We start from the raw sequence: 22,430 nt of genomic DNA, 5'->3' as shown, positions 1-22,430 counted from the left end.
ACATGCTCCCAGGAGGCTGCCGAGGGAGCGCACACACAATTAGCAACTGTTCCCACTGTGCTCCCGCAGCTTGGCCCACATCTTCACGTGAGAGAGAAGCTAATCTCCAAGCCAGCTTTAGATAATGGAAAGTCTAGGAGCCCTCAGGCGTAGCTCAGAATCCAGAAACAGCCTTCTCCCATGTGCAGAATAGGAAGCCCTCTAGGATCTCTTGCTGAAATACTCCTCATTCCCCCATTGCTGTCCCAAATCAGAGCACAAAACATGCCTCACCGCTTCCTTTTTCCTCTGCCAGAACACCATGTATGTGGCCTCGTCAGGGAGATGTTCCGGTATGGTTCCCTGTTCCCATCGAGGCATTCCTGGGTCTTACATTAACCCTTCTACACTTCACTCAAGAGTTATTCTCAGCTACGTGCTGGTTCATTCGGCAGGACTTTCCACACATTTGGCAAGGTTTTAATGTGCACCTTTTAAAAAAGCCTAATATGTTAAAATCAGTAACTAAATTATTTATATAAGATTTTCTAATAAAAACGTTTCCTTATTTTAAGGAGTTGACATCTGCCTTTTGCTTTCATGAGAACTAATATAAATGTGCAGCGCAGACACATCGAAGGTAACTGAGGGCCAAATTGTGCCTTCAGACATAGCTTCTGTCAAAGCTCATTTGCACATGTCTTTCCAAGGTCAGAGTGTGGTGGGATATGGGTTAGACACATTACAACCAATAATTTTTGTTTATAAGGAGTCGTGAACCCTCTTTTCGTTTGTGCCTAGTTAAATAGTTTGTTGCGGGTGCAATTATTTGCAATTAAAGGGCATTTTGGAAAATCGGCGCTCAGGTTGAAAAAACTCTGCTGCTTTAAAGGAGCACCATCAACGTTAATTTGTAAAAACTGACTAATGTGAAAAATGCTGAACATAGAGGCTACATCTACACTGCAGGCTTTTTGTGCAAGAACAAATGTTCCTGCGGAAAAACTTGCCAGGTGTCTACACTGCACACGTGTTCTTACGCAAGTAAATGTACAGTACAGCGTTGGAAAACAGGGCTTCTTCCGGAAGAGTTATTCCTCTCCCCATGAGGAATAAGCCCTCTTGCGCAAGAGCTCTTCCACAGAGGGCAGTGTAGACAGGCAATATGATTTTCTTGCGCAAGAAACCCCTATGGCTAAAATGGCCATCAGAGCTTTCTTGCACAAGAGAGCGTCCACACTGTCATGGGTGCTCTTGCGCATAAGCACATCTCTTGCGCATAAGCACATGGCAGTGTGGACGCGCTCTTGTGAAAGACCTTTTGCACAAGAACTCTTGCGCAAAACAGTGAAGCCTGCAGTGTAGACATAGCCATAATCATAGGATACTAGAACTGGAAGGGACCTCGCGAGGTCATCAAGTCCAGTCCCCTGCCCTCAAAGCAGAACCAAGCACCGTCTAGATCATCCCTGACAGATGTCTGTCTAACCTGCTCTTAAATATCTCCAGAGATGGAGATTCCACAACCTCCCTAGGCAATTTATTCCAGGGTTTAACCACCCTGACAGGTAGGATGTTTTTCCGAATGTCCAACCTAAACCTCCTTTGCTGCAGTTTAAGCCCATTGCTTCTTGTCCTATCATCAGAAGCCATGGAGAATAATTTTTCTCCCTCCTCCTTGTAACATCCTTTTAGGTTCTTGAAAACTGCTCTCCTGTCCCCTCTCAGTCTTCTCTTTTCCAAACTACACAAGCCCAATTCTTTCAGCCTTCTCTCGTGGGTCATGTTTTTTAGGCCTTTCATCGTTGTTGTTGCTCTTCTCTTCATCGCCTCCAGTTTGTCCACATCTTTCCTGAAATGTAGTGCCCAGAACTGGACACGTTACTCCAGTTGCAGTCTAATCAGCGCAGAGTAGAGCAGAAGAATGACGTCTCATGTTTTGCTCACACCACTCTTGTTAATGCTTCCGATTGATGATATGGCAGGTGATACAGGGGTTTGCTCCTCTTCTGCCATTTCTCCCCCACTCCTGACCCCACTGGTTCTCTAGCAATGAGGAAACCTGTTTGGAGATCTTCTGTGCTTCTTGGTCCCTCTTTAGAACCAATCTCCAGCTGAGTCCCTTTGGTGGCTTTTGTGAAATATTTGGATACATGTTTAGGAGTTTAAACCTCCAGTTCCTGGATGGAAACTCTCCTTGTATGAGATTTCTAACTTAATTTTCACATTTTTGGAGCTCAGATAGTTTAAATGAGCTTCTGGACCGGATGCTCACCCTGTGTGGATTGTTGAGACTCCATTGACTTCTATGGAACTATTCTGCATTTCACCAAATTATTATCTGATCTCCAGGCTTTTGTCTGCTTCTCCACCCCAAAGACAAGCTCTGAATCATTTGAGCTTTCTCTACCGTGGCATCCTGCTGCCTGTTCAGGAGACCAGCACACAGAGTCTCTGTAGCTCTCCGAAACTTGCCCAGAAAGCTCCTTGCGTTACAGGTGTGCTGTTCTTAGTCTCGATACCAGGATGGTTTTGCTGGTGTGGTGCTCGAGAGAAGTGTTTTTGGCAGAGGCCCACTCTTTTCGATAGCCCACACACCAAGTGAAAACAAAACTGTAAGGCTACGTCTAGACTGGCATGATTTTCCGGAAATGCTTTTAACAGAAAAGTTTTCCGTTAAAAGCATTTTCGGAAAAGCGTGTCTAGATTGGCAGGACGCTTTTCCGCAAAAGCACTTTTTGCGGAAAAGCATCCGTGGCCAAGCTAGACGCACTTTTCCGCAAAAAAGCCCTGATCGCCATTTTCACGATCGGGGCTTTTTTGCAGAAAACAGTACTGTGCTGTCTACACTGGCCCTTTTGCGCAAAAGTCTTTCGGAAAAAGACTTTTGCCCGAATGGGAGCAGCATAGTATTTCCGGAAAAGCACTGACAATCTTACATGAGAGCGTCAGTGCTTTTCCGGAAATTCAAGCGGCCAGTGTAGACAGCTGGCAAGTTTTTCCGGAAAAGCGGCTGATTTTCTGGAAAAACTTGCCAGTCTAGACCCAGCTTAACAGCACAAAGTGTGCCCATCTCCTGAGCTACTCGGCACCTTCTTTTTCTAGACAAGGCTAGCCCAGAGATCCCATCCTGCGGGGGAGAGGCGAGTCTTAGACATGAAAGAAATTGCTCTGGTTTTGAGGTTTAGGCATGTCTGAAATCTCTCGTTCAGCCTATCAGTGAAATGATGCCCAGACTGTGAGGTCATTGCCATATTTATTATGTTGACATGCAGGAAGCTTTTCCATGATCAGATTGTTTCCTAGCACTGCTGAGGCAGGGATGGAAAAGCAAGCAGTGCTCATCTTCTCACCCCTTGATTGTCCCGAGCAGGGTCCTAGTCTGTCTTCTGCTCCTCCTTAATGGGAATTGAGCATGATCTGGATCATGTTGAATAGAAATGCTTTGGGCCTCAAGATAAGGGAAAAGCCGGGTATATTCCCTTCCAAGACCTTTGAGCAGCACCAGACAAGCCGGAGTTCTGTTTCCAGCAAAGTGGCGGAACAAAGTTTTGTTTGACAGCATGGACTTGTTAAGGGTTGTGAACATACCGAATAACGTTTTCATTTGAATTTCCCTGGCGGAGTCCAAGACTGGCAGAGGGGGTCACTGATGAACCGTCTGAAGCACTCCCACAACCCTGGGAACAAGAGACCAGAACCAGGAATTTTAATATAGTGTTGTCTCTGTAACTGCTTTTGGCCTCACAATACACAGCTGGGCTGCTTGTGTAATTGAAGATAAATGATAATGCTGCTTAAATACATTGAAAACATATATGCACACTGGCTTGCAGCAGGAAAACATACATTAAATATAAGATGGCATGGTAGATCTCAAGATTTGAAAGCAAACCAAACCAGTTGGGATACCGAAGAGAAAACCTTTAGTAGCAGCATATTGTGACTTTGAAGTTCTGGGTTGTTGGAGGTTTTTTTTCCTCCTCTTAAATCAAAACAATTACATCTGCTTCTTCATTTACAGGGAGGAAAAAAGTACACACACTTTGGAAATCTTGCATGAACAGTTAGTACATTTCACACTCTGTACTTCGGCTGCACAAATCTGTTTTCTATAACCGTTAGATTGTTCTTTTAGATTTTGAAACTTCACATACTAGCTAAAATGAGCAGCTTGTCTTTTGAAAGTGCCATTTATGGAGTAAAACATCCTAAACCTCTTTATAAAAATATACAGCTGTATGAAACCTGAGATGATTTTTTAAAGCACTACAGTCATTGTGAAAGTGCCTATCATGAAGAATATTGTCTCTGTAAATGCTTAGTCCTTTATCTAGTGCACTTTTAACCTTCCATAAAATGTTCAGAGTTGAGCCTGGCTGTGTGTCAAAGATTTGGGTATCTGACTGTTTATGGACCTCGTGGTTGAGGGTGTTTTGTGTTTTTCTTTTTAAAGGAAACACAACAGACTCCATTTATTTTTGCAGACAAAATTCTTTAAAGGTGCACATATGAAAATGTTTTGTTCTTGTCTAACAATCTCATCTTGGTTGAAGTCAATCCAGACACTTATGTAAATTCAGACGTCCTCGGGATTTCTGTAAGTGTTACTCATTTGGCATTTTAGCATTGAACTAATGCACTGCAGAGTAATTTCACAATCTGAGTTGACTTTTGATGTTCAAAAGACTCTGTCTTCAGCCTTTGGGTTATATGTTATCTTCTGCATCTCCTCATCCAAGTCGTTAAGCCCTGCCACCTTTTTTTCCTGACATGCCAGCTTTCATCTCCCATGCATTGCATTATAAAGAATTCGATGTGGATTCTGCGTTGAGTTGTAAGATCATTTGACAGTCATTGGCATTTCGCATAGGCCACTGATTCTACATTTCATAGGAAGTGTTTGCAGGTTTTTGCTACTTTGAAAATGTAATGTCGCGACTTCTCAGGAATCTCCACATCTTTCCTGTTGGAATAGGGTGAAACAAATGCAGTCCAGTATCATATCTCTACATTTCCCCTTGTCAGCGTTGTCTAATGTCCATTTTTTCAAGTGACTGGTTAAAAAAAATAATTGCTGCGGGTTGAACTTCTCTAGTCCGGCACTCTCTGGGCAACGTCCATGGTCTGGCATGATTTTAGTGAGCCAGATGTCTGCTTATCGTCTGTGTGGCCAAGTTTCCCGCGGTCCCATAACGTGTGTTTATAGCCACCAGTCCTGGCTCTCGATGTTCTGTGCTGTGATTTAGCTCTGATTTACCCCTCAATGTCTTCTAAGCGCCCAGGAAGTGGTGGCAGTGTTGGTAATGCTGCTAGACAATATTGACCTCTTGTGGTCCGGCAAATTCTCTAGTTCAGCATCAGTCAGGTTCTGAGGGTGCTGGACTAGGGTGGTTTAACCTGTACAACTCTTAGAGCTTCTGGGAACTTCACATTTGTCACAACCACCTGCAACTTCTGTAAATCAGAAACGAACAGTCACACTCTGGTCCTGTTGCTCCAAAACCACAGCCCCTCCTACTTGTACTCAAGGAGAATCTTCCTTAGCTATTGCTATTATCAGGCCTCTGACACATTTCAGCCAATGTCCCCTCTAATCTTTTCCATCCATGTGTGGATTTTTTCCATCCATGCGCGGAATAAATATTGTTATGTGCACCCAGGTATGTTTTAATTTGCTCCACATGGAAAAGGACAAACCTACCTAGGAGTGCTCTGCTTATCAGCTGGGCAGCATTAGAGTCTCTCTTGAGCGGCCGCACGAGCGCACAGCTAACAGGGAACACTGATTTCAGCCGTTCTTATTCTGTCCAGTAGAGGGCCATGGTGCACCTATGTGCTACACTTTTGTGGGCATGCCTACACTAGGAAACTATTTTGAAATAACTAAAATCAATGTAATAACTCCTGAAATAACAAAATCGAAATAGCATGTCTGCAGTACGGGGGAGTCTCAAAATTAGACTGAGGCAGGCTCTGTTAATGTGGATACGCTACCTTGACTTTGAGCCCCAAGAAGCCCTGGGGAGTAATTAGTTCAAATGACTCTGGGGAGTCATTATTTCGAAATAGCAGCACCAGCGCATCCACACTATTTTGAAATAGCTATTTTGAAATTAGCGTTATTCTCCGAGGAAAGCAGGAGTCCCAATTTCGAAATAACCAGCCTGTTATTTCCAAATAATGAGCTTGGTAGTGTGGACGTTCCCCTTATAAATGCAACCCATGGGGGGTTATTTTGAAATAACTCCCTAGTGTAGACCAGGGCTCATTGTGGTAAGAAAAAGTCTTAACACCTGAGGATACCAAGTTTCACTCCTTTCAAACTTTATTATCTGATGGAAAACGGCCTCCCTTTGCTCAACTGCTGATAAATTTAAGACAAAATAGCTCTTTTTATTAGCGAGTCTGAAAAAAGAATACGCCCTCAATTGGCTGTGCAGCAGCTGTGCAAATACAGGAATGAAGCAATCCCTGTCATTTCCAGATCAGGAGACATATATGCCACTAAACCCAGACCCATGGCAGTGGCGACATAAACAGCTGGAAGGACTCGCTGCCCAGGGACGTACCTAGACTCGTTGAGGCTGCGACCCTTCTATTTTTAGCATCGCAGTTCAGTCCATGCTCGCGGGAGTGTGTCTCCGTGCCATGGAAATTGCACCTCCTGTTTGCGGCGTAGTCCTCCCGTCTGAGGAGATATCCCTGTAAACAGAGCAGACTCTGGTCCTCAGAGCAGCATGAACGTTTTTGTATGTGAACGTATCCCGTTGGGTCACGGTAGCAACATTACAATCAAAATGCGTTTGAAAGAAGCATGTCATCCATAAACAGCAGCAAAAGCGGGTCCTCAAAACTTCCGCTGTGTGAGGATAAATTGCTTTCTGCATGGGACCCTTTTGGACGTAGGAATCCAGATGGCAGACGCCGCATCACGGCTATTTATTATTTGTAATAAACGGTGCTTAGAATTCAGATATGGGAGACCCACTGTTCCAACCTGAGTTGCTAATGGATCATGCAGAGCCATGCATTTGAGTGCCCCACTGATTTTTACAATCCGGGTTAATAACAAGAAGCTACAGAACCTTCCTCCTGTCCTGTGCTTGGATAGTTTAAGCAAGACTCTGATTCTGAATTAGCTGCAGGGCAACTATTGGCTTTTCTTAAAGTGAAAGAGAGTTGCTTTGAATGTAAAATGAGGTTCTACTTTTTGTCCATGTCCCCAGAGAAGTATGATCTAAACTGGCCTTTATAAAAAGAGGCATCTTCATTCTCTTATCTCATGGTGAGATCAAATATCAGTTTTGCACATAGGTGTGGGGAGTAGGAGTATGGGGTTGCTGCAGCACCCCCAGGGCTTCCACCCGGCTTCCCCACATCCAGGGGCTGGGCCTGCTGCTGGCTCCACCAGCTCTATGTCCCGGCTTCTGAATGGTCCTTCTGGGGTCCCACCAGCCCCACATCCTGGCCTCCAAAGGCCCTGCTAGTTCCACTGACTTCATCACCCTTTGGGTTCCTGTGCCCACCATCCTTGCAGGCTCTACAGCCCGCCGTCCATGAGGTCCAGGCTACCGGCCTGGAGGCTACGCTGCTACTCTAGGTCTTGCCACCAGCCCAGGGCTCCACAGCCACCTACGGTTGTGGTTGAGTTGCCAACTCTCATGGATCAGATGGACTGGTCACCTTTAGCGGAAATGGCATCCGGTCCATACAGACTGGGAGAGTTGGCAACTCTAGGTGTGACCCGAGTCTGGGGCAGTGAGGGTTGCGAAAAGGTTGGAGGGGGGGCCACCGCTCAGCACCCCCACCCTAAAAATACTTCCAGCGCCACTGGGTTTGCATCCTACCTTCACAAAAAGGCAGAGTACATCCCCATGTGTCTGAGCTCTTTCGACTTCAGTTTGGATTGTAAAGGACCCTGTGCGATCATCTCCGTGGATGACAGAAATGGAACTCAGGCCCAAGCCATAGTCGCTAAGACGCTGTACCCCTTCCTTGGCTCCTAGCTGCCAACGAAGTCACTGCTAATGAATCTTCAGCTATCCAATAGACTTTCTGATGTGCACTCATTCTTGCTCCTCCCTCCCTTCCCCCACAACTCAGACCCTTGTCCCTTTAAAAATGCCTCAAAAATATTCAGCACCGAAAAACAGAAAACGAGAACTTGACATTAGTTGAGCTTGAAAGGTTTGGTGCTGTGAAAAGTGACTGACGTGTGAAAAGAGGCTACAATTAGTTCTTTCCCCAAGCACTCTTCCATTCAATCCAGGGTCACTCCTTCAGCAAGCAGAGGGCTTGAGCGTAATGTGTTGTGACAGTTTGAGATGATGAAGAATAATTCTTGTATTCAGAGTTGCGACTGCTTCCCCACTACCCTGACACATCAGGCTGGCTGTCATTGTATCATTTATCCAGGCTGCCGCACTGCCAGGCCGGACAGGAGTTTGTGCAATTCTCAGTAGGTAGAGGAAAGGGTCAGCTCTTCCAGCAAATGATTTTTGAGGATATTTTGAAACTGTGCTTAACAGCCTGCTGTAGGGGAAGTCAAACTGAGAGAAAGGAAAAAACCATTAGGAGAAATAATGCACTAGAGATGAGAGTTTTGAGTAGACATAAAGGAGATGCTAGGGCTTCAAGTGGACCACTACAGAGAGCACAAATAAGAAAGGCAGCATAATTTATGAGTGTTCCGGGCAAAAGAGGGCTCTATAGATTTTCTTCAGGCATTGAATTAATGTGCCATATAAAATGGCTTCACATTTAGGCTTGGCAGGGCTTTATACCTTTCTAGATTTGCTGTAGTCCTTTGACAGTTCCTGAAGCTGTTTTGAATTGCATGTACAGCAACCTGGCTTGGACGGGTGCCTGATGTAGCTTGTTCTGCTCCGACACGTACCCAAGAAGAGGGTCATTTCCCCTCCCCTGTCCCCCATTTGTCACAAAGCTTCATAGAGGCAGGAGATTATTTTTGCAGTAAGAGGGGACTGCAAAGTAGGCTTGCATGTGGTATTGGAAAACGGAAAGTAAATGTTAACCGAAGGAAGTGGGTCCTACCAGTTTCATGCAATTAGCTTACTAATGCAATACAGTGTGTGCTGCGTGCATGGGAGGAAAGAGCCCTGATGCTCTTTTCAACCTTTGGCAGGGATGAAAAAGGACAGGGTGGGGACGGAGTGAATGGAACCTGCAGAACCACGCGTGGGAGTCCCCATTGCTGTGTTGGTCGGTGTCACAGACCCAGACCAGCTGGCTGCTGCACACTAATGGAGGGAAGAGATGCTGGGGCCTGGGTGAATAGTTTTCTCTTCTGGAGCCTAGTGCAGCATAATCAGGCAAGCACCTGGGGTCAACGAGAGCTTGCTGGAAGCTGCAGGCTAATTAGACACCTGCAGCCAATTAAGGCCTGTGGAGCTGCTTTAAAAAGCTCCCCCCTGGGTAAGGAAGGGGGAAGGAAAAAAGTGAAGGACTGGAAGGAGGAAGTGTGTGGCTGGAGAACTGTGTGTGAGTGAGCTGAGGAGGGTCTTGCTCAGATACCAGAGGAAAGATGTTGGGAAGGATCATCTGGGGAAGTGGCCCAGGGAATAAGCTGCCAGACGGGGAGTAAAAGCAATCTTGTTTGTTGCCACTGCCGTAGGGTCGGAACCCAGAGTAGTGGGTGGGCCCGGGTTCCCCCCAACTCTCCCCATGCCATCACCGAGTTTGCCCCTGAGAGGGGAAACTAAGACTACAGAGGGGTCTTCACCCCAAACTGTGGACTGACCTATGAGTGCGGCTCAGTAGGCTGTGACCCTGGCCTCTAGAAAAAGAAGAGGCCATGTGGAGGGTCACAGTATGTCTCTGAGGCCAACACTGTCCATCAGAAGCGCCGGACGCACGTGGCAGAGTCGGAGCTTTGCCACGGTCGGGTTTGGATCGCAGAAGGGCCTGAAATGTGCTTTGCCCTTTCCGAGCATGGGGGAAGACCTGGCCCGCTCCCTGCCACTGTCATGCAGCCTCCGTGGGCTCAGTGGTGGTCCTCTCACTACACAGTTCACAGCTCTTGTTCCCGGTCCCTGCTGTATTGATTCAGCCCAGCAACCGATCGACAGCACAAGGAGCAGGGTGACTGGTGAACAAAACGGGTGCCTTCAAAGGCCACAGGAAAATCGTGATTGTTATAATGACGCACCTCGCTGGGGCACCCATCACTGGGCTGTTATCTCTGCGTGTACATCAGGGAGGGGCAACCTAGGCTAGGGAGCAGGCCGCATGAGTGGGCCTCCTTCCCCTCAGCAGGTGCAAGATTATCGTCACCAAGCTGGTCTCCCAGGACAGGGCGGTTTTGCTGACTGCACTTGCGGCCTAGAATGTGCGGGGGGTGCTGATGGAACCGTAGCAGCGCTCTGATTGGATGCAGAGGGCGTGCCCAGCTCTCACCGTCAATGCTGTGTGCAGTCAGCACGCACCTCACTTCACGTGCTCTGGCTTTATGTGTGCGTCTCGTTAGCCACATCGGTAGGAAAAACGACGTGGCCGGAAACCAGCAGAATCTGGGCAGTGGTAAGGTAAATGTCTCGTGGGCTGCACATAGAACCCCAAGGTTGCCCCCCCACTGATGTATGTGAATGTGGACCAGCTACCGGTGAGTGCCTGTACCCCTTTGGGGGGTTGAGCCGTAAGAGAGGTGGCCTGAGTATACATGAATATGGGGAGGTAATTTTGTTTACTTGTGGGACAGAGGCCAAGATCATGCTCAACTTGAGACCCCTTAACAGACCCTGATTTCCAGGAAGTGCTGGGCCCCCACCCTTTGAAAATCAGACCTCCTTGAAGCCACAGGCTTCCTAAACCCTTTCTCACTTTCATGGCCAGAGTAAAACAGAAAGGAGCTTCTGTACCCGGCTTTGTACAATATACTCTGGGGGATGGAGGAATACCCTCTTGTCAGGGCCACCGATAGGGGGAAGAAAGGGAGCAGTTGCCTCTGAAGCTCCGTCCCTTTAAACCACAGTCGGAGCCCCATATGGCGCAGTCCGGGTGGTGCCAAGGGCTGCCTGGTGGGAGGCACAACACTGTCTGAGTGACATTGAGGGCTGGCTGCCTCTAGCCCCACCCCTTCCAAACAAGGCCCCGCCCCATCTGGAGCACAGAGCCACGCTTCCCCCCTCTTGCCCAGGGCCAAGCAATGTCTGTCGCCAGCCCTGACTCTCGGCCTAGATATACAATACGGTGAGGGGCTAAGGGAAGTATTCATTTGTTGGCAGTGCTTTATGAGCATACGCCCTGTTTTCCTGGGAACCTATAGCCTCATGTAAACCACCACTGATCAAATGAATTCATTGGTGGTGGATATACAGACTTTATATCCGCCCACTGCATGTTAGTCGTTGCCAAATCTGGTAAAATCTACTGTTTCAATGAGTCTGTTGTTCTGCGGGTCCAAATCTTGCTGCCAGCATTTTGGCTGGACCTCATCAGCAAGTCTTAGAATGGCTGCAGAGATAGCTGTATAAAGAGTGGTGTTAATTTGCTGATCTGTTAACTCAGCAGGAGGAAATACGATTTGGCTCTTCTCTGAAATTTTACAGTGAAATAAGTATTGCAAACTAGTCCCATCCCTACTTCAGCGCCTAGAAACATGGCTTCCTCCAGCATTTAGACTCATGCCTCTTTGGTCCTGTACACTTTTTTCACGATAATCTAATTCTCTCTTACTGGGAGATATTGGTTCTCATTCTAGTCTGTTCTACACTAGCATGACTCCACTGATTTAAGAGGAGCATAATCCTGGTTTGCTGCACAGAAGATGAGATGAAAACCAGTCCCACAGCCTTGGTAGAGAATAATTACTGATATTTATCAGAGGGGTAGATGTGTTCATCTGTAGCCACAAAAACGATGAGGAGTCCTGTGCCACCTTAAAAACTAAGGCCAGCCCTACACAAAAGGGGAAGGTTGACTCAAAATACACAACTCCAGCTATGTTAATTACATAGCTGGAGTCAACATACCTTAATTCAAGTTTCTGTGCAGTCTCCACAGCAGGAGTACCGGCACCAATGAGGTGCCCTCTGAGTTTGCTTTAGCGGGTCTTTACTAGACCCTCTAAATCAAACTCCAGGAGATCGATTGTGGCAGCGTCGATCTTCCCCATAGTGAAGACATGGCCTAACTGCTATGTTTGGGCATAAGCTTTCATGGGCAAAAGCCCACTTTGTCTGGTTGAGGTTTTGCCCACAAAAGCTTATGCCCAAATAAATTTACTAGTTTTTAAAGTGCCACAGGACTTCTTGTTGTTTTTGTTGACATTTATGTCTTTCTTCCCTTATTTTTTGAACCCTATTGACCTTTTGCAATCTGGTAGCCGTGTAGCACTGGAGATTAGTTGGTTGTTGTTGTTTCTCTCCTGAACACAGTTCAGCTCACATGTGCCCTGAAGCTCTCTCTATTATTCTGTGGTTCCCATTTACTCTGCTGGTGGCTGCTACATTGAGCATCCAAAGCGAGGAGAGGGCTGTGACCGGCTTCCCTGAACTGGCTTTCTCCTCATCTCCTCAGCAGATGTTTCTGCCTATTTTTTTAAGGCCAATCAGAACTCGGTGAGTCATTTCCTCTCGGGATCTGAGCAGGCTTTAGTATTTATGTTTCCAGTCTCAGGGTTTATTTGTGTTTGTGTTTATTTTTCACAGACTTTTTAATGCCTCCGGGAGCCATTTGTGGAGCCAAAATAATACAAGTGCTGGTCTTCTCACAGTATTTCATATTTTTGATGGTGGACATCCCACAAGAAGAGGTCTTGTGTTATTTTGACCCCTTCAGTAACTCCTGGAGGTGCCCTTCTTCCTTCTCCTCTCCGTTTTGCAGACCCTGCAACCTCAACACTGGTTTTCTTTTGCCTCAGCAGAAGCAAATTGAAGTTATCGCCAGTAGCCAGCAAATCTAGGAGCCATAATGTGTTTTATGTGAGACCCAGTTTGCTGGCTAACGTACAGGCCCATTAAAGTGTATCATCAGAAGTTGTTTTACTGCCACGTTTAAGGAAGTTAATACATCTTGGCAGCATATACCTATGGAAATGGAGAGGCAATAACCTACAGACAACCTGGGGCCGAGTCCACTCCTGGCATGACTCCACGGAAGCCAACAGAAAGACACCAGGGACAGATCTGTCTCCCAGCCATTGAGCAATGCTGAGCTTGTGACCTCACACAGCCCACATAAGCAAGGTCGTGCCAAGCTCGGGCTGCCCTCCCTTCTGCCTTTCGCTCGCTTCCTTCTGCAGGGAACTCTGGGTTTGGCTTTAGTTTTGAGTGAGCTGAACCCTGATTTATCCACAGCACACGTCCGGCACAGTCACGGGTCATACACTGTAGCTATGCAACAACATGTGGTGTAGCTATACCAACCCAACTTCCTAGTCTAAACCAGGGGAGCCGACAGCGTCCGCAGGTCCCTAGAATAGATGGGGCCTTGGGCAGAATGGGCGGGGCCAGGATAGCCAGCCCTCAGCATGGTCCCGAGCATGGCGCCCTCCCCTCAGCCCTCAGAGCCGCGTGGAGCATGCAGCACGGCACTGCAGCGACGATTTAAAGCGTCCAGAACTCCAGACACTGCTACAGTAGAGGTAGGAAGCCGTGGGCCCCTTTGAATGGCTGGGCCCCAGGGCAGATACCCCCTTTGCACTCCCCCACTGCTGGTCAGCAGGCCTGGTGTAGACTAGGCCTGAGATTTGCCCAGCATCACACAGGAAGTTAGTGGCTGAGTAAGGAATATAACACAGTCCACAAACGGTCCTCTTTCTTCAGCACTTAGGCTCACACCCATCCAGTCCTTCCTCTTCCTGATGAAATCGCCAGCTAAGTCCACATGGGAAAGTGAGTGTTTTGATGGGAACATCCAGTCTGATTGCCAGATACACATCACATGGGTCATCCAATAGTAAAGATCTCGGGGCACTGCCAATGTGGGCTGCATTTGAATTGGCAACCTAGCAACGCTCATTATCCCTTGAGCCATCCATGTCCCCAGCATGATGTCACTTTTGAGGTCCATGCATATTTCAGATGTGTACTCCCTCCTCCCCACTGTGTAAGAGGAATAGTTAAGAACAAAATTTTAGGGGGGAGATTTTCAAAGGTACAAAAGCATCCAGTGCCCATCTGCACCTTTGGAAATCTGCATCAAATCCACTGGCTTTGCTTGGTTTAGGTCGCAACCTTCACATTCCTTAAAGGCGTTTTTGTTTTAATTCTTTTGCATTCTTTTAAAACAGTAGATTTGAAAAAGAAGGAAAAGGGACGACATAAAAATCTCCAACATCTACCATTTTTCCATTTTCATCGTGAGCATGGGACTGGGACTTTTCAGTTTAGAAAAGAGGAGACTGAGGGGGGGATATGACAGAGGTCTATAAAATCATGAGTGGTGTGGAGAGGGCCGATAAAGAAAAGTTATTTATTAGTTCCCTAAATAGAAGAACTAGAGCACACCAAATGAAATTAATGGGTCGCAGGTTTAAAACTAATAAAAGAAAGTTCTTCTTCACACAGTGTGTAGTCAACCTGTGGAACTCCTTGCCAGAGGAGGCTGTGATGACTAGGACTATAATAGAGTTTAAAGAGAAGCTAGATAATTTCATGGAGGTTAGGTCCATAAAAGGCTATTAGCCAGGGGATAAAATGGTGTCCTTGGCCTCTGTTTGTCAGAGGCTGGAGAGGGATGGCAGGAGACAAATTGCTTGATCATTGTCTTCGGTCAACCCTCTCTGGGGCACCTGGTGCTGGCCACTGTCGGTAGACAGGATACTGGGCTAGATGGACCTTTGGTCTGACCCAGTACGGCCGTTCTTATGTTATAATTTTTGAGAGAGCAAAACCGTATCTGACAAGGAACCTTTTATTGTCTTGAAAAACACATAGCATTTAAAAATGTGTGTGTCTGTTAATAAATTAAGTCTCACACTAATGCCTCGTTTCAAGGGTTTTGATTGGTAGAGGGTTTTTTTCCTTTGGACTGTACATACATGAAGTGAAGAGGAGGTTTGAAATGGAAATGCTGAAATCTATTTAAATTGACTCCTCTTTAGGATTATTTGAAAACCATTCTAAAGGAGAGGTGTGTGTGCTCGTGATGGCTCATAGCATTCTCCCTGGAAGCTTAGGTGGTCTTGGCAACTTTTGAGTTTGGCTCTTGTACACATGCCTTTTGCTTTCTTCTGCTGGGTTCCTGATAAGTACCTCAGGAGTTGGTTTGCAGCAATACTGAAAAACATGCTGTGGGAGAGAGAGACATTTTGGGAGGTTGGCATGGACTGTGCAATGAGATATCAGAGAAGGAAGGATGGCCACATGTTGGATCTACCAATGCAAGATGAAAGCTTGGCTCCGTTCACATCCAGGGTAGAAATCCTATTGATTTCAGTACATCCAGGATTTTGCCCTTGGATGTTTTCCTTGTAATCAGCAAGGGTCCTGCTATTGTGAAGGTTACTGCTTTGGTCCCCATGCAATACTATACAATGATTTGTCTCTTAATGAGAGTGTAGCCTTTCTATGGGCCTGCCTCTCGTGACACACGGGAGTCCTAGCAGGTCATGGAAGCTGCTGGTGTGAAGTTTTTACAGAATATAGGTAGGACATCTGGCCCTTCCCCTCCCAACTGCTGGTGGTGTGGAACAGTTTGTTGATGGGATATAAGCACTTTGTACTCCTCTGCTCCCTATCCGTCGCCTGTCCCCTGTTCTGTACCCCAGAAACCGGAGGACAGTCTTCAAGATTGTAGAACATTCTGTTGTCCCTGGCAGAGCATCAGAATGGAGCTCATGTTGACTTTTGACCACCCATGCTTTTGCCTATGGGAGTGTTGGAGTCTCCATCATTGAAGGTTCTTAAGAACAGGTTCTACCAGTCCTTGTCAGGATGTCTAGTTATTAAATAGTCCTGCCTTGAGTGCAGGGCACCAGACTAGATGACCTTCCAAGATCCCTTCTGGTCCTACACTTCTGTGATCATCTGCTTCCTTGTCTGATTGACATTCAGGGAGGCAGTGGCCAGGCTGACTTTGTCCATTGATGGAACAGCCATGAGTCTCATTGCCATACTTCCAATGGGATTGGTCTATGGTGACCTTGAAATGCCTAACCCCACATTGTAGAACTGCTCTGAGGGCAGAATAGGAAGCAGCCTCCCCATATGCATTGTGCAAGAGTCCCACACAGGGTTGGGGAGACTGGGTTCCTCTAGAGTTGTGCTCTAGTTGTGTTTGCGACAAAGGTACCTTCGGCCAGGTCTATAGTAGACCCGGAAGGCTGGCTTACTCCAGCGACGTAAATACCAGCTGGAGTCGATGTCAGTACCTAAGTCACACTTGGCACCGTCTCCGCAGCGGGAGGTCAACAGGAGCAAACTTTCTCATTGGCTTCCCTTACTCCTCACAAACTGAAGAGTATGGGGGCGCCCTCAGTGATCGATTTAGTGGATCCTTACTAGACCTGCTCAATCAAATGCCAGAAGCTTGATCTCCAGTCCCACTAGTAGAGATGTGGCCTGATGTATCCAAGCATGTTGCTGCTCCATCTTGCTGTGTCATTGCTTCCAGAACAAGCGTCCACGGAAAGCTGAAATGTTTGAGCTCACTAAGATTAATTTGTTAGGAGGACTGTGCCTCAGTGGGCTTGGGGACGTACCCTCACAGAGATGCAGACCCATGTCCCCTGAGCCCTGCAGTGCTCCTCGCTGGAGCACAGAACAGAATGTCCATAGGGCGACTTGGTCCCTGAGTTCCGGACAGAACCCTCAAAGGAATCCACCTGTGAAACCAAAACGGCCTCCCCCTCTGCAGAGGGGAAGAGCCGGAAGAAAAACAAGGGGATCTGCTAAATCCAGGAGACAGCAAATGAAACTACAGGGAGGTCAGAGGTTTCAGATCAGGGCTCCAAAGGCCAGAAGTGCTGGAACAATTGTCGTGCTGAGAACCAGTGAACCAAAACTGTAAAACCCTGGAGATAATGGAAACCGCGTCAAGCCCCGGGGTGTTGCAGCACCTCTGCTTCTAGCACCTGTGCCAAAGGGGGACCCCGAGCGGAGAACACAGACAGCTCCAGCTGGTCCTCAGAGGAGTCCGGGTAGCTAGTGGGTGCTGCTCCAAGGAATTCTACCTGGAGACAGAACAGTTCTGGGTGAAAACTACCACCCAGTGCCTGCTGGTTTTCTGAGATGTTCCCGCATGCAGCCAGAACTTGGGTCTTTATTTCTGCTTCAGCCTCATTATACTTTGTCCATTCCCATTTTAACCTGATTTGTCGATCGTTGTGTTATAGTAGCCCCAGCGGCCACATTGTACAAACGCTTAGCAAGACTGGCCCTGCCCCAGAGAGGTTGCAGTCTAAACAGGCCAGCCAAAGGATGGGATGGGGCACAGAGCCAGAGAGGGGTGAAGCAGTTTGCCCAGGGCTCACACAAGGAGCTCAGCAGCAGAGCATCTGGATCTCCTGACTCCCAGTCCAGTGCCCCATCCACTCGTTCACTCTTTGTGACGTTCATCCCCACGGCACCCCCAGTAGTGGTGAGAAGTAATGCAGGCCGCCTCCCACCGAGAGTGCTCGTCTGCAGTGACTGTACACTGGTTTGTGAGGCTATGTCTAGACTGCAGGCTTCTTTCGGAAGAAGCGTTTCCGGAAGAGATTTTCCAAAAAAACGTCTTTCGAAAGAGAGCGTCCACACAGCCAAAGCCCACTGCCAAAGCAATCTGCTTTTTTGAAAGAGAGCGTCCACCTTGATTGGACGCTATCTTGTATTTACGTTGTGATTACTATGGGTGGAGTGGCCAGCAGGGCACCAGTGCTTTTTCCTGGAGGCCTCTTCTTTCGAAGAAACCCCTCTTCCCTGTCCACACATGCCTTGTTCCGAAAAAGCACTTCTGGAAAAATGGCTTCTTCCTCGTAGAAAGAGGTTTACCACTGTCAGGGAAACCCCTGCATTCTTTCGACTTTCTGTCGAAAGAACGCAATTGCGGTGTGGACATAAGTGTCGTTTTTCCGGAAAAGCTCTGCCATGTAGACATACCCTGATGGAAAGGTTTTTCTTTTCGTAGCATCAGTAAAATACACACAGCTCAGCCGCCTGATTTTCAGAAGTGGTTGAGCTCCATCAGCCAGCACAGAGACGAGCAGACGCTAGCGTTGCTTAGCACCCGGAAAATCAGGCCCTTCAGATTCTCGGGGAAAAAAATACCACTGTAAGGTACTAAGTAAATCACCAAGGAATGGCAAATACAAAGGCTCTCGTACTGAAAAAGGCTGGAGTCATGGAGCTTTTCAGCCTGTATCTCCAGTAGTCAGGGACTCTTCACCCCACCTAGACGCTGTCATTCTGCTGCTCCGCTTTCGGGCTGTGAGAGTCTACAGCACTGAGGAAAAATAAATGCCTCCTCTTCCTTTTGTATACTGTAACTGAAAACGCCGCACTTGCCTGGAAATCAATTTTGGTTTAAAAAAAAAACGGAAAGAGGGGAAGAGAGAAAAGTAACCTAATAAGGAGTTCAGCGCCCTACCAGTGTTTGATTGGGGCCTCGGCACGCGATCTCTGATTGGGGATGGCAAGTGTGAGTGAGGGCTCTGACGTGAGACATTTACCCAAAGCCAGCTGTGTGTGAGGGGAGAGAAAAGCACCGAATCAGGCAGGACCTGCACCGTCTTCGTGGGGGACACCCCGCTCCTTTCTCATTGAAATGACGAATTGAACTTCCAGCACGCCAGGGCCAGTTAGAATGTGAAGGAAAACGAAGACGTGTGCTACATTGTACGTTCCTAACCAGATGCTGGCAAGAAAACGGTGATTAACACAGCTCGCCTCGTTGTCACTGCGGCTTCCAGGTTGACTGACTTCCTGCCGGGTTGTTTTGTCGTGTAATCCGTGCCGATTATTTCCACTGCTTCCGTCATCGGTGGCGGGTGTGCTAGGCAGGGGAGGGCATTGACCCTGCTCACACTCTGCCCCCAGAACGCCTACTGAGGGTGGAGTGTTGTGTGCCCGCCCTTCGCTGTGCTTCAGGGCCGGGGAAGCTGGGGCCATGCATGCCCACCCACCCTCCCTATGCTGAGGGGGTGTGGTGCTGCCCCACCTCCCCGTGATGTGGGGAGAAGGCGGCCCTTGGCTCCTGTGGGGCTAGTCAGTTCAAATGGACCTATGGGTGCCTTATGTTCCTGCTCAGAGGAACTGTGCAGTGGTGTACCAGGACTTGGGTGGGACGTGTTGGTTTTGGTGACAAAGCTTGTTGCTGGAGCCGTGTATTTTTTTACGGGTTTGTCCTTCTCTCTGAGTCTCAGCACGATCAAGGGACTGCCATAGTCTCCCTCTATATATATATAAAAAAAAAGTTTTTCCTGCAGGGCGACAGAGGGATGTCATTACATCACTCTGCATCCCGCAGGGACAAGCCTCACCCACCCCCAGCCTGGCCCTTCCGAGGGCCCACGTGGAGGTCCGGGGCTACCCACGGCCTGGTCCTCTTCTGCCCTCTCCTTCCCAACGGCCAGGGGAAAGCAGGGAGAGGGTCGGGCTTGGCATGGCCTGGACCAGGAGTGGGGGGGCTAGGGTTAAGCCGTGGGTGCTGGGAAGAAGGGACGTGGGCTGGCATGGCAGTGGGGGGAGAAGCAAGGGGATGGAGAAGGGGCCCCAGGCTAGTGCAGCTCAGGGCTGGGGGCTAAGGAGCCCAGGTTAGTGTTGCCACAGCCGGGCCTTCCCCAGTGAGAGGGGAGTTGGCGAGCATAGCAAGGGGCACGGCCCCCTGGTGTCTATAAAAGAGCTAGAATCCCATTATGAGAGAAAGTCTGTGAATGGCAGAGATAGTTACATTTCATAGAATCATAGAATCATAGGACTGGAAGGGACCTCGAGAGGTCATCGAGTCCAGCCCCCTGCCCTCAAGGCAGGATCAAGCTCCGTCTACACCATCCCTGACAGATGTCTATCTAACCTGTTCTTAAATATCTCCAGAGAGGGAGATTCCACCACCTCCCTTGGCAATTTATTCCAATATTTGACCACCCTGACAGTTAGGAATTTTTTCCTAATGTCCAATCTAAACCTCCCCTGCTGCACTTTAAGCCCATTACTCCTTGTCCTGTCCTCAGAAACCAAGAGGAATAAATTTTCTCCTTCCTCCTTGTGACACCCTTTTAGATATTTGAAAGCCGCTATCATGTCCCCCCTTAATCTTCTTTTTTCCAAACTAAACAAGCCCAGTTCATGAAGCCTGGCTTCATAGGTCATGTTCTCTAAACCTTTAATCATTCTTGTCGCTCTTCTCTGTACCCTTTCCAATTTCTCCACATCTTTCTTGAAATGTGGCGCCCAGAACTGGACACAGTACTCCAGCTGAGGCCTAACTAGTGCAGAGTAGAGCGGCAGAATGACTTCACGAGTTTTGCTTACAACACACCTGTTAATACAACCTAGAATCATATTTGCTTTTTTTGCAACAGCATCACACTGTTGACTCATATTCAACTTGTGGTCCACTATGACCCCTAGATCCCTTTCCGCCATGCTCCTTCCTAGACAGTCGCTTCCCATCTTGTATGTATGGAACTGATTGTTCCTTCCTAAGTGGAGCACTTTGCATTTCTCTCTATTAAACCTCATCCTCATTTGCCAGGGATTAAAACGTAGTCGCTCACCTACATTCTGCCGTCCTTTGCTCACTTCCTATTAGCAATGTTAATGGTTAACTGGTTTACCGGTAAGCCTCACCCTTAATGGGTAAGGCTTACTAGTTACCGTTATCTGGTGGGGCCCACCTGCCCCCTTTAATCGAATGTAACGTTTAACTGATTAACCCAGGGGTTCTCAAACTTTGTGATACCTTGACCTCCCTCTAAGTTGCTCATGACCCCCCCCCCCCCGGGGGGTCGAGACCCACAGTTTGAGAAACACGGGGTTAACCAATTAAATGGGATTTTACATACCTACTTCCTATCCCATAGGCCTTCTTCCTGGGCCCCCCACTACAAAAAGGATGTGGACGCATTGGAGAGGGTCCAGCGGAGGGCAACCAAAATGATTAGGGGGCTGGAGCATATGACCTACGAGGAGAGGTTGAGGAGTTGGGTCTGTTTAGTCTGCAGAAGCGAAGAGTGAGGGGGGATTTGAGAGCAGCCTTCCACTTCCTGAAGGGAGGTTCCAAAGAGGATGGAGAGAGGCTGTTCTCAGTAGTGACAGGTGGCAGAACAAGGAGCAATGGTCTCAAGTTGTGGTGGGAGAGGTCCAGATTGGATATTAGGAAAAACTCTTTCACTCGGAGGGTGGTGAAGCACTGGAATGGGTTACCTAGGGAGGTGGTGGAGTCTCCATTCCTAGGGGTGTTTAAGTCTCGGCTTGACAAAGCCCTGGCTGGGTTGATTTAGTTGGGATTGGTCCTGCCTAGGGCAGGGGGATGGACTTGACCTTCTGAGGTCTCTTCCAGCCCTATGGTTCTATGATTCTGTTCCTACTCCTAGTCCTTCCTATCCCTTCCATGGAAGTCAATAGGGAAAACTCTGAGTCAATCATGCATTTCTCCTGACCCTATCCCCACGGTGCCAGGAGTGCCTTTCAGCATTATACCAATCTGGGCAATGGCCTGAGGTTTGTTTGCCTCCGCCCCCTTCCCACAGCCCAAGTAGTTCATAGATCTTACCCCTTTTCTATCCCCCCCGCTTGAGTAAAGGTTGAATACAAACAGAGTACGGCGCCCTGGCTTTGCAACACACCAGAATGTTTGTGCTACTCTCTCCCTGAGTGGCTGAGAGAGGACGCTTGTGCTGTCTGTGTGGCCCTGCCTAATGTCACCGCTGCGTGCCATCGCTGAGTGCTGGCTGCCCGGCCACGTTGCCTGCCTGCCGCCCCCGAGTCAGCGCTTGGAGCCCAGTGGCTCCCCCGGCGTCAGAGTGAGAAACGTTCTGCCCACACCAAAAGAGAAAGAGCAGCCTGAGAAGGAAGATGTGTGGGATTGCGAGAGGGGAATAAATCTTTTTGAAATGTTGGTAACCGCGGGGCCCTGAGCTGCGTACAGGCTCTTCCAGCAATCAGCTGTTTCGTCGCCCTTTTAGGGAGGCAAATTAGATGGATGCTAACCATGATCCTTTCTGCTTTCTTCTTTGCTGTGAGGCATCAGGCGTAGCAGACAAGCCTGCAGGAATGTCTGTAGTTTCTGTTTGCCCCAGAAACCACAAAGATGCTCTCCACTGTGTGTGTAGTGCAAAGAAGTTGTGGAAACCCCTTTTGTAAATAGCTAGGCTGAATGCCGTTGTTTCAGCCGGTCACTGTTAGCAAGGTTCACAACTGAATTCCTTTTCTATTCCGGGCACCTCCCCAGAGCTGCCTGTTATGTGTCATTACGCCCAGGTTTGTCAATAGGACGTCTAGCGTTCTGCTTAGTTCAGTCTTGCAAATCTCCAGTTTTGAATCCTAACACAGGGCGACTCAATCTAG

General features: G+C 48.1%; 1 protein-coding gene and 1 long non-coding RNA gene across 10 annotated transcripts in view; one reads left to right on the top strand and one right to left on the bottom strand.

The window, feature by feature from the left end:
- LOC142819247 (uncharacterized) overlaps positions 1-22,430 on the bottom strand; it is a 64,501-nt gene that overhangs the window by 9,630 nt on the left and 32,441 nt on the right. The gene's annotated exons all lie outside the window — the stretch shown is intronic.
- The window catches only part of BCAS3 (BCAS3 microtubule associated cell migration factor), a 593,281-nt gene that overhangs the window by 569,646 nt on the left and 1,205 nt on the right, over positions 1-22,430 (top strand). The gene's annotated exons all lie outside the window — the stretch shown is intronic.

This window comes from Pelodiscus sinensis, chromosome 21, assembly GCF_049634645.1.
Source record: "Pelodiscus sinensis isolate JC-2024 chromosome 21, ASM4963464v1, whole genome shotgun sequence".
Lineage (NCBI taxonomy): Eukaryota > Metazoa > Chordata > Testudines > Trionychidae > Pelodiscus > Pelodiscus sinensis.
This window is presented reverse-complemented; position numbering and strand designations above follow the sequence as displayed.